Below are 15,467 nucleotides of genomic sequence, written 5' to 3'. Positions count from 1 at the left end.
ACTCTAGAAGTTCAAGATGAAGACCATCCTAAGCACATACAAGCTTTGGGATACTGCTACTGAGATGGACATGAAGCCGGCCGAATCCGACCAATGCAACACAACAAATAGTGCCAACTGCAGATGAGATTCTCGCGTGGACAAGAAGAAATGCAGATGCGCTGTGTTCTATTGTCTGCAGTGTAAGTACTTCTGTCATGGCGTTAATTCAACATGTCACCCAAACGGAGGAGACATGGACGGTCTTGAAAAATCAATACGAGACCACGAATCAGACGCGGATTCAAAATCTAGAGACTCAACTCGCGAACGAGAAACTGTCTGAGTCTGAAGCGACAAAGAAGTTCATCACCAGGGTGAGAGATTTGTGCGATCAGATGACTACGATTGGCATCATCATCACCAGCGAGAATCTTGCACGAAGGTGCATACGAATTCTTCCACCAAAGTACGATGGTCTTGTTATGGCGTTGAATACGCAGAACAAAAATCCGCCCCTCAACTTTGAGGATTTCAGCGCAATGCTTCTAGAGGAGATTCGTCAAAACACGAGGACTGGAGAAGATTCGGCTTTCTACGCTGGATCAAAGAAAGGTAAGGGTAAGGACTCTGGTAACCCATCTTCTTCTGATGATAAAAAGAGAAAAAAGAAGATCAAGTGCTTCTCTTGCAACAAGACAAGGCACAAGCAGAATGAGTGCCGGAAGAAGATTGCAGATGAGAAGAACGGAGTAAAGAAAGAGTCCAGCAACAGCGCGCAGGCAGTACCAGTAGAGCTGTTCGTAGCAATTGAGGAGATTTGCACGGAGGCAGTTCATGTACCTGCGGATGAACCGTGGATCATTGACAGTGGTGCATCGCACCACATGACCAATCGGAAGGATTGGTATACCTCTCTACAGCCAGTAGGGAATGACATCCTGATAGCAGTCGGCAATGATGCAAAATGTCTAGCAAAAGGAAAAGGTACAATTACTCTCAAGTCAGATGGAGTTGTAAAACAGTTCTTCGATGTTCTTTATGTGCCAGATATCAAGAGAAACTTGTTGTCCGTTTCTGCGATCACGGATCGGGACCTCAAAGTTCACTTCGATAAGAATGGCGCACAAATTTTGGATCTTCAAGGAAAGGTCGTTGGTAAAGGTATACGGTGCAACATCTACAAACTCTCAGCTTTCAGTGCTCGAGCAGATGTGAAGAGCACTAAGCTGTGACATGAGAGGTTTGGTCATCTAAACCTTAGTTCTTTGAAGGAGATGCATAAAAGTAGAATGATTGCAGACCTACCAGAAATTGCAGATCTGCCCAATGTATGTAAAGCTTGCATGATGGACAAGCAGCATCGGCATTCCTTTCCTAAAGAGACCAGCAGGACAAAGACTCCTCTAGAGCTCGTTCACACGGACCTCTGCAGAAAGATGGAGACGGAAGCTTTGGGTGGTTCCTACTACTTCATGACGCTGATAGACGACTACAGTAGAAGGATATGGATATACTTCCTGAAGACTAAAGACGAGGCTTTTAGTAAGTTCAAGGAATGGCATGTAATGGTCGAGAAAGAAACGGGAAAGAAGGTAAAGAAGTTGAGATCAGACAGAGGTGGAGAGTTCACATCAACTGAATTCGAAACGGGATCAAGAGGCAGAAACCCCCGTCACATATATCACAGCAAAATGGAGTAGCAGAGCGCAAGATACGCGTCATCTACGAAATGGACATGAGTATGATGAAAGGAAAAGATTTGCGAAAGACTTTCTGGGCTGAAGCATTAACACTGTAGTTTACATTCTAAATCGTAGCTACACAAAGGCTGTGAACGAGATGACTCCACTGCAGGCCTTTTCTTGTAAGAAACCTTCAGCTCCACATTTCAGAGTTTTTGGATGTGACTGTTTTGTGCATGTCCCTGATGCTAACAGGACCAAATGGGAACCGAAGTGCCGGAAGTGTATTTTCTTGGGCTACAGTGAAGAGGCGAAGGATTACCGTCTCTATAACCCTGTTACCAAGAAGGTAATTGTAAGTCGCAATGTGATCTTCTCAGAACAACCGCATCAATTGGAGGAGAATGCTTCCTTCCCAAACAACCAGGACCAAGATATCCATCCAGTACAACCACCAACAACAGACCGAGCTTTCCCAACGGTGCTTAAGAGGATTCAAGATAAAGAAGATGAAGAAGAGCCTACAGAACCACAACGGCAACAGCCATTCTCGAAGTGGATAAAGCAGCTTTTGGATGGCAGAGAACCTCCAGCCATTGAGGAGGAACCATTCGAACACCGTCGGTCCAAGAGATTAGAGGAGCAAAGAAGGGCACAGAAACACTTGGTCAACTACCCTTTGATGACAAAAGTGATCCGTGCCGAAGAACCCAAGTGTCTTGAAGAGGCACATGGTGATGATAGGTGAATGGAGACTATGCAATCGGAGTATGGCTCCATAATGAAGAACAACACTAGGGACCTTGTGGATCGACCACCAAAACGCAAGATAATCGGTACCAAGTGGGTATACAAGACCAAGTACAAGTCCAACGGCACGTTGGATAAGTATAAGGCTCGGCTCGTGACAAAAGGATTCACACAGGTACATGGTTTTGATTATCAGGATACTTTTGCTCCCACAGCTCGACTAACCACAATTCGCAGTGTTTTGACTTTAGCTGCCCAGGGAAGTTGGCCCGTTTTTCAGATGGATGTAAAATCCACCTTTCTGAATGGACATCACAAGGAGGTATACGTGGAACAACCACCAGGTTTTGAGATCCCCGGTTCAAAAGGTAAAGTCTGTAAACTGAAGAAGGTACTTTACGGACTGAAACAGGTCCCACGAGCGTGGCACCAGTGAATTGATGCCTACTTTATGCAAAACAGGTTCAGGAGGAGCCCATCTGATGCAAACTTGTATATCTTTAGAGAAGGAGGCAGGTGTATGATCGTGGTCCTTTATGTGGATGACCTTGTCATAACGGGGAACCATGAAGAGAAGATCTCGTAGACAAAGCATTTGCTAGGAAGAGAGTTTGGAATGACAGACCTCGGACTGATGCATTTCTGTTTGAGGATTGAAATTCGACAAGAGCCGAAACAGATCTTTATTTCCCAGATGAAGTATGCTGGAGAGATACTAAAGGCATTTGGCATGACTGAGTGCAAGACAATTGATACCCTTATGGAGGTTGACGTGAAGCTCTCAAACGAGGATTCATCACCACTGGTGGATGAAGCAAAGTAAAGAAGTCTTGTGGACAGCTTGATTTACTTATGCAACACGCGGTCGGACATCAGTTTTGCGACTGATGTACTAAGCAAGTTTTTCAATAAGCCCCGGGAGAACCATTGGAGGGCAAGAATGCGGGTGCTGAAATACATCAAAGGCACACTTGATTATGGCATCACCTATACCAAGGACAACATCTTGACCGGATTCTGTGACTCGGATTGGGTAGGAGACGTGAACAGCAAGAGATCAGTGGCAGGTTACTGTTTCTCACTTGGATCTGGAGCTATGTCATGGGTCAGCAAGAAGCAACCCACAGTTGCTCTTTCTTCTACCGAGGCTGAGTACAAATCAGCATGCTTTGCTTCTTGCGAGATAGTGTGGTTGAGGAGGATTTTAGGGAACATGGGTGTAGTGCAGAACAAGCCTACGCAGTTATCATGTGACAATCAGAGTTGCATGGCGATCGCAAAGAACCCTGTGTTCCACGCTCACACAAAACACATTCAGATTCAATCACTTTGTACACGAGCTCATCATGGATGGAGAGGTCGACTTGGTGTACTGTCCGACTACAGAGAATGCTGCGGACATCTTCACGAAGGCTCTTGGAAGAGACTTGTTGGAGAGGCATCTTCATCGACTTAGCATTGGACCAAAAAAGTAAGTTCACTTGCGGGTGGACATTGAGGAGAGGTGTTAGATATCAATGCTCCACTCTCGTGTAACTACGTGGGAACCAGCTAACTCTACTTGTAAGCCTCCCATATGAGGAGAAGGTATTTGAGTAGCTCGGTTATCCGGTAGGTTCTGGTTTGGACACCAGATGGGAGCCATGTGTGGCCTGATGGCTGGACGGCTTCAGATAGAGTTGGCACACTATTAACTAGGCTATATGCAAGTGCGGGAAGGCATCCCATGACTGACCGCACTGAGGGTAGATGGAGCATTTCTCGGAGCAACCCACTCTCGAGTAACGGAGCCCGTTTGGAGCCTCAAATGATCTCGGATGGCTCTAGGCTGAACGGAGACCGTAGGCTACTTGCTCTATTTTACGCACTGGTTCTATCGTGTGGTCGGTGACCTATTTCGAGACCGACCCCCAGTCGACCGTTTTGGGCAGACTGGGTCGGTCACCCAATTGGCTCTAACCGACTACTTATGGTGGCTATATAAGAGCAAGCCCGTGAAGCCCATTTCATCACTGGCTACAGCAACCCTGACTCCTTAGCATCCAGCCTCCGTCTTCTACTGTTTCCAGCACGCCATCGAAGCTTCTTTCACAAGAGCGCACGGCTGGGAGGCAGCGCCATCTATTGTATCAGTTCTACATTATCAAAATTTGGTTCTCCATACTATCTGTTTTTCTCTCTTGCATACGAGATCCTGTTATCTGTTGAGCACAGTCATTGTATTGTTTTCTTACAGAGGGGAGGAGAGGCGGGGAAGGGAGAGGCCGGGAGGGAGAGGCCGGGGAGGAGACAGGGAAGGGAGGCAGGGGAAGGGGAGGGCTGAGAGAGGTAGGGGCTGAGGAGAGAGGTAGGCTAGAGGAAGTAGCCAGGAGGAGGAGGCGTGGAGGGAGAAGGCAAGGGAGGGCTGCCGGGAGGGAGGAGGCAGAAGGGGGCGAGTAGGCGGGACAGGAGGAAGAGGAGAGGGGGTAGGCGGAGAGGGGGGAGGGGCAGAGAGGAGGGAGAGGGGAGGGGGAGGGGGGAGGCAGAGAGGGGGAGGAGGGAAGCGGGTAGAGGGGAGGGAGAGGCCGGGAGAGGAGGTGGGGAAGGGAGGGCTGAGAGGGGGAAGGGAGGCAGGGGGAAGGGGAGGGCTGAGAGAGGTAGGGGCTGTGGGGGAGGGACTGAGGGGAGAGGGCAGCTAGAGGGCAAGGAGCAGCAGCTTGCTCAGGTCCTTACACACTTCTAATGTCAGATATGGTTTTGTTGGCTGATTTTAGCCAGGTCGCTTTCCATAAAACGGGATGCTCTTCTATATAAGAGTGGCCAATGCTATTGTGAGTTGGTATGGGTTGCCAGAGCTATATGCATGGGCTCGTGGGAATCTGATCTCTAGCCGATGTGCTCGAGGGTGGCTGGGAGGTGAGTCGCGTACTGTTTATCCTTTTGTTTTGCTGATTGCTGTTTTGGATTGTGTTTAGGATAAGATCCTAGAGGGGGCTCTAGAGCTGGTAGCCCTCAAAGACACAGAAGACATTGCAAGACATGCACACGCAGGATGCCAGGTATGTATGTATTTCATCTGTGGGAAAGTGCTTCTACAAGTTGCTGTCGTGTGTTGAGGTAGGAACTGTTTTGATTCATGGAGTAAGGTGTAGAGGTTTGATTTAACAGAGGCAACCTCGAAAATTTATCAGAACAACCAGCTACAAAGCTAGGAAGCTATCTAAAAGAAGTTTTGGAACACTACTTGGGCTAGCACACAAACTAGCCCAACAAGTACTAACTACGTAGCAGTCTATAGTATTCTATTTCACCAGTGTAGAAGATCACTATTAGGTCATATTGATCACCAGTCCCATATATCATGACGGGTCTCAAGAGGACTTTAATTCTATCATATCATCTCTCTCTCTCTCTCTCTCTCTCTCTCTCTCTCTCTCTCTCTCTCTCTCTCTCTCTCTCTCTCTCTCTCTCGCTGCCCCTCGACGCCCCCCCCGCTGCCCCTCGCTGCGCTCCCCCTCGCGTTGCGGCTACCTCGCTGCGCTCCCCCTCGCGTAGCCTCGCTCCCCCTCGCGTAGCTCCGCTCCCCCTCGCGTAGCCTCTCCGCCCCCTCTCTCTCTCGCTGCCCCTCGACGCCCCCGCCCCCCCGCTGCCCTCTCGCTGCCCCCCGACGCCCCCCGGCTGCCCCTCTCGCTGCCCTCGACGCCCCCCGCTGCCCCTCGCCCCCCCCCACTGCCCTCTCGCCGCCCCTCGATGCCCCCCCGCTGCCCTCTCGACGCCCCCCGCTACCCCTCTCGCCCCCCCTGCTGCCCTCGATGCCCCCTCGACGCCCCTCTCGCTGCCCTCGACGCCCCCCCCGCTGCCCTCGATGCCCCCCCGCTGCCCTCTCGCTGCCCCTCGACGCCCCCCGCTGCCCCTCGACGCCCCCCCGCTGCCCCTCAACACCCCCCCCGCTGCCCTCGACGCCCCCCGCTGCCCCTCTCACTGCCCCTTCGATGCCCCCCCGCTGCCCTCGACGCCCCCTCGCTGCCCTCTCGCTGCCCCTCGACGCCCCCCTGCTGCCCTCGGCACCTGCTCTCGACGCCCCCTTGCTGACGCCCCCTCGCTGCCCTCCCTCGACGCCCCCTCGCTGCCCCCCTCGACGCCCCCTGCTACACCTCCTGCTACCCCCCCTCGACGCCCCCTCGCTGCCCCCTCGACGCCCCCTCGCCGCCCCTCGACGCCCCCTCCCACAGCCTCTGCACCACCCCCCCTCCCGTAGCCTCTGCCCCACACCCTCCCGCAGCCTTCCCGTGGTCGGAGGGCCCTTGTCTGCTGCAAGCCTTGGCTTGCCACTGGCCTTGCGCAGGCCTGCGCACCCCTACAGCAATGCTGCACAAGATCTGCCTCCCCTGGAAATCGTGCACTTGAACAAGTCCTACAATGGCCCACAAACCCAAACAGTCTCCGAAGCCAATTGTGGGAGAGATCACAAAGCGCATCTCCAGGAGTGGATTAGCAATTGACAGCCAACCAGCCCTGAAAACATCGGGTGCAGTGGACACCAATGCAGTTCTTTCTCCCGTAGCCATCATCTCTACTCCAATCACTGCCCCCCCCACAACTGTACCACTCAGCCTGCCCCCCACAGGAGAGGGTCACAGTCCCTCACCCCCCACACAGCTTCCTTCTGTCTCCACCACTCTTATGTCCCCCCTTCCCCTCACCCAGCAGCCTTTCTCCACTCCTCTGCCATATACAGCTAGCCTATCGCCCACGCCTCCACAGCCATACGCCATGTCCCAGTTCGCACCCCCCCCGGGTCCCACCTGAGACGATAGATTACATCTTTGCGGAGCTACATCGACTACGGGATCACACCGTAGCACAAGACCAGCTTATTCAGAGCATGCGCCAAGAGATCACTCACCTCCGTCAGGAGGTTGTCTCTCTCACTGCTACAGTCACAGTGGCCCCGTGCACTACACCAGAGGTAGAGGAGCGGATCGCTACTATCCAGACTGCTATTGCGGAGACTACCAGATGGGTGGACGTTGCGAGACGGGCACCCAAAGCAGCAGTCTCAGCCACCATCGCCGAGCAGGAACAGAGGGCCAGTAAGGCTCTCAACATCCGAGTACGAGGTATCCCCCGCGCAGATTCACTCACCCCCTTAGCGGACGCGACTGCTTTTGTGACTTCTACCCTCGGCCTCGTCGAGCATGGGATCGAGCATGCATGGCGCATAGGACGGGATCCCACGTGCCCACAGCCACTCATCATCCGATTCAAGGATACTCAGGCTCGACTTGCAGCACTCAGGCAGCGTGCTACACTACGAGACCACCCTACTATCTTCATGGATGAGGATCTCACACCTATGCAGATGGAAGAGCGGTGCACCCTGCTTCAGCAGCGAGATGTAGCCCGTCAGGAGGGGAAGTGGGCTGTCGTCCGAGATGGCCGCCTGTTAGTTGGCCCCCGCCGCCGAGCCCCACCAGGTACTCCAGAAATGGTAGCAGACTCCCCCCCCAAATAGGGAGACATGGTCTATGAGACTCAGACTCAGCACACAGTACCCTTGGCATGCACCGTATGGAACTGTAATGGTACCCTCTGGTCTGACCCTGGGAACTTCTCAGAGTCATACACTGGACGCGACATCGCTTTCTATACAGAGACACATGAGAGCCCCGAGCGCCCTCTCCCCTTGGTCAGTGGCTATACCTGGGAGTCAGTATTCCATGAGGAGACCAGATATACTGGGGGGGGCCGAGGGTCAGGTGGAGTTGCACTACTCCTTCGCTCAGCGCTCACGAGCTTGACATCCGTGGTTAGACGGGATGCCCATGCCCGTTACCTATGGCTCCGATTCCGACGCCCCTCCACACGCGACCTCTTTATTGCAGTCTACTATTTTCCTCCTGAGACGTCACATTTCGCACGGATGCTTCGCGAGGACACGGGGGTATCCCCCTATCTAGATCTCTACTCAGACATTGTGGAGTTCTCCAGACGCGGAGAGGTCCTCCTAGTTGGGGATTTCAACGCAAGGACAGGTGCACCTCAGACATCACTCCTGGATTTCCACTCAGATCCAGTCCTATTACCTGAGATGGACACAGAGGACTCGGGCTTCCCTCGCTCCTCGGCTGACAATCGCACTCCCGTTACTGGGTATGGGCAGGCTCTTTTGGACCTTGGACGTATACATGATCTGGTCATCTACAATGGACTAGATCGGTGGCCTGCCTCCTCTGGTTTCACATGTTTCCCACATGGCGGAGGAGCCAGTGTCGTCGACTATATTCTGGGATCTCCTGCTTTAGCCCCACTGATCACTGACTTCCGCACTGCACCCTTACCCCCAGGAGCCGATCACACTTACCTTTTCTTTCATATACTTGCGTCCCGAGCCCCTCGCAGCCACACCCCGCACTATACTACCTATCATGATATACACTTCGATCATAACCTCTCACCTGATTACTCAGCCCATCTAGCCTCCCTCCTCAGACACATAGGCACCATACCCTCTCTAGATCACCGAGCCACCCTTATCACCCACTCCCTTCACAATGCAGCCCGCCACATCTTTCCTTCCACTGCCCGGTCCACCCGCCCTCCACCCGCTGGCTCTACCCCTTGCAACAGATGGTATGATGATGAGTGCAAAGCATTACGCCGCACACTCCGACTCACAACCCAGCGAAACGCTAGGGCCAACCCACGTCTCACCAGGGATTATCGTCAACTAGTCCATCGCAAGAAGCTAGCCTTCCTGTGCCAGAACGAGGATACGCTACTGAACATTCTGTTTAGTAGCAACTCCAAGGATTTCTGGAGGAAATTCCTAGAACGCCGATCCCCCTTCCCCTTCACGGACACTTCCCTCTGGCACACCTACGCACGCACACTTGTTGGCTATAGCCTGCTCCTCCGCCCCAACGGCTTGCATCACTTGCACCTTCATCGCAGCAACAGGAACATTCATCCCTGATCAGCCCCCCCGACCTCTCAGTTACCCCCCGCCCCATTTCTTGTATCCTCTTCACAACCCAGGGAGTCACCCACGCAGCACATAAGCTTCATAACAGTCGAGCTAAGGATCATGAGGGCCTATGCACAGAGTTTGTTGCCTACAGCATCAAAACTCTAGCCCCCATCCTGGCAACGCTGTTCAATGAAGCTGTCTGTCACGGGTTCCCCAGAGCCTGGACCCTGAACACTATCACACCCATCCACAAAGCAAGAGATCCCATGGATCCAGGGATTACAGGACCATCATGGTTGGACATGTTATGTCCAAGATCTATGCATCAGTGTTAGATGGCGAGGTCAGTGCTCACGCAGAGATACAAGGGCTCAAGGCATCCGGACAGGCCGGCTTCAGGATGGATCACTCGACTTACGATCACATTTTTACACTTAGAGGGATCATTGAGGAGGCCAGACACAGGAGACAGAGAGTATATTGTTGCTTTGTGGATTTCCGCAAGGCATTCGACACCGTTCCCCGCGCCCGACTCATCAGACATCTGCAGGAGTTAGGCTACGACTCGGCGATTATCTGGGCAGTAGTAGCTCTCTATGAGCGGGTGACGGGTCAGGTCAGGATTGGCACCAGCAGGACCCCAGAGATCACGAGCACTATCGGAGTCAAACAAGGATGTCCCTTGTCACCGACTCTATTTAGCCTCTACATCGACGAGCTCGAGACCACCATCAGGACACTCGGAGGTGCAGGCTGCTCTCTTGCGGGGACTGCCATCCAGATTCTCCTATACGCAGACGATGTAGTACTACTATCCTCTTCTGCTACTGGTCTTCAGCGACACTTGGATGGACTTCAGGCCTTCTGTGATACACATGACTTGAAGGTCAACCTTGGGAAAACCAAGGTGATGATCTTCAACACTTCCAGACCCACTATGCACCGAGAGCAGTTTCTCTTCGGTGGCGACCCTGTTGAGATAGTTGACTCCTACACATACTTGGGCGTTGTCTTCTCAGGCCCGATCTTCACGATGCACCCGGCCATGCAGGCCAGGATCAACCGGGGGATACGCCGCTCTTGCCAGGCTAGAGCGACAATGCTACCACTCCCACTTCCAGGACCCGCGGACCAAGTCTCTCCTTTTTGATTCTTTGGTCCGCCCAGCAGGCATGTATGGTAGCCCTTGATGGGGAGTCGACCTTTCAGACACAGAGTGGGCTCGAGTTGAGCGCCTGCAGATACTGATGTTTGCTCGGATGATCCGTAGCAAACCATCGGTACCACACGAGATCATTCTAGTAGAGTTCGGCGCCTCACCCCTACAGCTTGATGCGGCTTTTCAGGCTATCACCTACCTCCACAGAGTCAGGGATTTTGGCTCCTCCGCTGACGGTCGCCTCCGCCTACCTTGGTTAGCCCTATCCTCCTCTATGGCCTTATCCGTTGATGGGGACCAGCGATGCTGGTATAGTCGTCTTTCCAATTGGTTCACCCGACTGGGCCTCGACTTAGACCGGTTGCCTCCTTTTCAGTACAGCCTCGATGCTCCACCATCTCCTCTCTCCCCCACTGACCAGGAGGTCAACCGGCTCATTCGGGCAGATCTGCTCCAGCTCCACACTTGGCGGACATGGTTTCTTCACTCCGAGCTTCCTGTGAAGCTCGACTTCTACCGCCGACACTGCCTCCAGATCTCACAGGAGGGCTTCATCACACCTCCGGGTTACACACAACTTCATCTACCACATGCGCTCCGGATCTCCCTCGGTCAGTTTAGGGTCTCGTCACACCGATTACGGATCGAGAGTGGACGCGCAGAGGGTATCCCACAAGAGGACCGCCTTTGCCCACTTTGCGACTTACAGGAGATCAAGTCGGAGGAGCATTTTACTTTCAGATGTCCTATCTATTATGCCATTCGAGGCCGATACCATTGCCTCTTCCGCAACAGATTCGGCTCCCTCTCACACATGCTACAATTCCCGGATCAGCGGTGCCTTGCCGCTTTCTTACATGAGATGACCCGCCACCGAGATACTTCTCTCCGAGCACGGCGACACAAGCAGCACACACAGCGTGAGGATATCCAGCGGCCTATTACTGACTTCTTTCAGCCACAGGATACCTCTTCTCAGTCTAGCCGACGACGCGGACGTGAGCGAGAGCCAGAGTTACGACAGCTGCATCAGCGGACAAATTCACACATCCAGGTCCATGACATCTCGTCTCTGCTCTCGGCCCGCCCCACTCGGGTTACAGTTGCCCTCATCCACAGGGCCACCCGCCACCCCCGACGACCGAGCTCGACTAGGCCGCGTGACGTCAGAGGCCAATCATCTATCGCAGGGTTTTTTCCGACTTCCCATTTGACGGCCCCTCTATGATTGGTCTCTGACGATCACCACTGCACATGTATACTGTATCTCCCCCCTCTGCCCCACTTTTTTATGCCCCCCCCTTCTTCTTCTTTGTATCACCTGGAGGTAGACACATATTTTTTGTATCAGGACTAGACACATAGTCCTTCATAACCTCTTTTTTTGTAGAAACGGTTGGTTGGCCCGTTTTGAGACCACCACCGTTATGCTCATTGTATCAGTTATCTTTAGTCTCATAGACCTTCACGGTCTCCCGAAGACTTTAATAAACTTTCTTTCTTTCTTTCTCTCTCTCTTGACCAATGGGTCTCTAGTGGAGCCTGCAAAAAAGTTCAGATAACTCATGGGAGACATAGCAGGAATTACCCCCTGGACACTCATGGAGTGTATTCCTACAACTACTTCTAATTTTGACGTTACATTGTTACGGATGTGCTAGACACTCTAGATCCCCTATTATGGGTGGTTTTTCTGATGATGTCTCTCTCTCCACTTATTATATCTCTATTGCCATCCCACTCACTCTCTTTTATCCTACTCATTCTTCCTCCATTAAACCCTCATATTTGCTAGTTTTCCCTTCCTTGTCCATTCTTACCCGTTCTTATCTCTCTTCATCTCTTTCCCACCTTTTTTGCTCTTTCCTACCTTAATCTTTTTCACTTGATCGCACAATGACACTCATAGGGCATTTAAATCTCTGTGTGTGTGTGTGTGTGTGAGAGAGAGAGAGAGAGAGAAATGCGCACGATGAAGAATGGATGAAAATACACAGCAAGGAGGGTGTGCAAATTGCATGATGCGCTTTGGTAATGCTTACATACACAGACAATGTGGATATTCTTCGCAAACAGCAAGGAGAACTTGCAAGCACATTTTGGATGCATTAGAGAATTCTACAAACACTCGAGAATGCAGGTCAATATAGATAAGATAAAAATAATGGTGGTTGGGATACGTAATAAGCAGGTGGATGTCACCTTCCAAGGAGAACCCTTGGAAACAGTCAACACATAAATATCTAGGACTGGGTTTCACAACAATTGTAAATGGAATGCTTATGTGGAAATGAGAAAACTGGGAGGATTGAGAGCATTATATGGCTTCCAAAATAAATGCAGAAACCCACATCTGTGGAATTGGGAAATGAGAAAAATCCTATTCACTATGCTTGTGCAAACAGTAATCCTTTACGGATGTCCAGCTTGGGCACCAGGGCTCTCTAAGATCTACCAAAAAAGAATAGAAACTTTACAGAAGTGTTTCCTAATTGGGAATTCGGGATTAAGGCACAGACACCCTATTGGCTGAAGCACAATGATACCTCTAGAAGGGGAGCATTGTATCAATTCATGGCTTACCTCAACAAAGTTGAGAAGATGGATGCCAGTAGGATACCACACAAGGCAATGGAAGCTACACAAAGCCCGGGAGGGCACAGGGAGGGTATGAAGTGGATGGAATCATGGGTAATAACAGCTGCTGGTATACTAGAAGATTCATGTGAAATCAGGGAGATAGTGACGCAGAAAATCGTATAGAAATTGAAAACCTAGGGAAATGCAGTTCTACAAACAAGAAATTAACTCAATGGACAGCTATGGGATGCCGAAGTACCTCGGGGAAGACATCAATATTTGAAAGGCATCTAATCAGTGAAATCAGAACCAATTCACATGATCTAGAGGTGGAGAGGGGCAGTGGGCAAGACCCAAAGTCCCCCAGAGAAGAAAGGACCTGTAAAATTTTCCCCACAAGGGAGGTAGAAAATGAGCAGCATGTACCCCTAATATGTAGAGCTTATGCACACATCAGAGAAGATTATAGGACACCAGAAATAGCTTGAAAAATCTACTGGAGCAGCCAGCATGAAAACTAGGGAGCTACTTAAAAGAAGTTTTGGAAACTTGCGACAAAGTACTAGGGCTAGCACACAAGCTGGCTCAACAAGTACTCACTACACAGCAAGTTTTGTAATATTCACTTTCAATGGATGCAAGTGATCACAATTAGTTTATAGTGTTCCACAGTCCCATAGATCCTGAAGGGCTTGCACGGACTTCAATAGAATCATATCGTATAATCTCTCTCTCTCTCTCTCTCTCTCTCTCTCTCATAATAATAGAAGCTCAAGGGAGAATCAATTCTCTCTTTAGTTGTTTCATAGACTATTAAAGGGCTTCTGATAAGACGCCTAGTAAGCAGCAGCAGTCAGAATGACTGATTTGCAAAACCTACGAGAGATAAAAGAGGTAACCTTTATGTTATCTTGGAACATCAGTCAAGCTTGCAAAGAGTATTGTGAATAAAAGGGCGTTTGGGGGAGACAGAGTACTTTAGCTAGCAACATCAGGCTGAAACAAGTATTTTCACTCCCCTATTTTGTTTGGTGTTTATATGTGAACTTGAGGAGATAGCCTCTTCAAATAAAGGGCTTGGTCTAGACGTCACAAACAAAATGGAACGCATATGTGGAGAAAACAACTTTGACAAGGGCACGCTTTGAAATCGAAACAAATGCAAAACAACCATATATTGTGCATTAGAATGAAAACCTCATCGTTGCGAACCCCATGCGACTAGTCAATTTGTATACATGTCAAGTATGGGGGCAGCTATGGCAAAGAAAGCATAAAAGTAGTACCTCAACGAGGAACTAGTCTAGAAAAAGCATATACCCATTGAAGTACGCCAAAGCTACCGGTAAACTTCTACAAGCAACCCATTGTTTTGTATAGTTGTCAGGTTGGAGGCCAAGTTGGCAAAGGAAATGAGGAAAAGGCTTGCAGCAATCCAAAAGGGGTTCTTGAGGAGCACAATGAGATATACCAAAGCACAAAGCCAATTTATTCACTAGTTGCCAACGCTTAAAACTAGGTTACCAAAAAAGTATCTTGAGATAACAAGAATATGGCATAAAGGAAAACCAGTTCAAGAAATTGGTGATGAACAAAGAAGATAATCCAAAGAAGAGATAACCGTAAAGAAGCTACAACAACAAAATATATAACTTTGTAAGACTAGAATATATCCAATCGTACAAATTCAGATTTTTGTTGATAATTTTTCAGCTGTTGGGGCTTCTGCACCTGCATAAGATATTTCGATAAAGTTGAACAGCTGATCACCACTTGGACAAAAATTCAAAGAATTTGCATGTCCGCTAAGGTGATAGAAAAATATACCAGAGTATATCCAGTCGTACAAATTCAGATTTTTGTTAGGAACCAAAAGAAGGTATATATGATCTGAGCTGAACCACAAAAGAAAATGGACTTCTACTTATATTCTGGGCACAGACCACGTTCAAGGGAAAACATGAGCCCCGGAAAGAGGACTTACAAAAGTATTGTAAAAAGCCGATAAGGAACATAATTATCTCAGTTGTTTGGTGAAAGTTTACTGCATTTAAAGCAATACGTTGTGCATGCAGGTATTCTCCATAACAATATTGGCAGCTACATTCAAAGCATAGGAAAAAGGATGGAAAGGGAACTAAAGAAACAAACATTGTGAGACTTGAGTCGGTCTTCAGATATTACATGGCGCAGTGGGTTTCATCATAAAGGACATCGACTCTCTCTCTCTCTCTCTCTCTCTCTCTCTCTCTCTCGATATATATATATATATATATCGAGAGAGAGCCTATTGGGTCTCTAGAGAACATCGATTAACAGACTCTCTCTCTCTCTCTCTCTCTCTCGTTTACAATGCCAATCTAGA

The 15,467-nt window shown here is 50.1% G+C and overlaps 1 protein-coding gene across 2 annotated transcripts in view; it reads right to left on the bottom strand.

Annotated features, from left to right (window-relative positions):
• The window catches only part of LOC147895445 (putative glucose-6-phosphate 1-epimerase), a 49,314-nt gene that overhangs the window by 33,214 nt on the left and 633 nt on the right, over window positions 1-15,467 (bottom strand). The gene's annotated exons all lie outside the window — the stretch shown is intronic.

The sequence above is a fragment of the Dipteris shenzhenensis genome, chromosome 13 (assembly GCF_047967505.1).
Source record: "Dipteris shenzhenensis isolate YYH24624 ecotype China chromosome 13, Dip_SZ_1.0, whole genome shotgun sequence".
In the NCBI taxonomy this organism is placed as follows: Eukaryota; Viridiplantae; Streptophyta; class Polypodiopsida; order Gleicheniales; family Dipteridaceae; genus Dipteris; species Dipteris shenzhenensis.
Note: the sequence above shows the minus strand (reverse complement) of the source record. Positions and strands in the feature narration are given on the sequence as shown.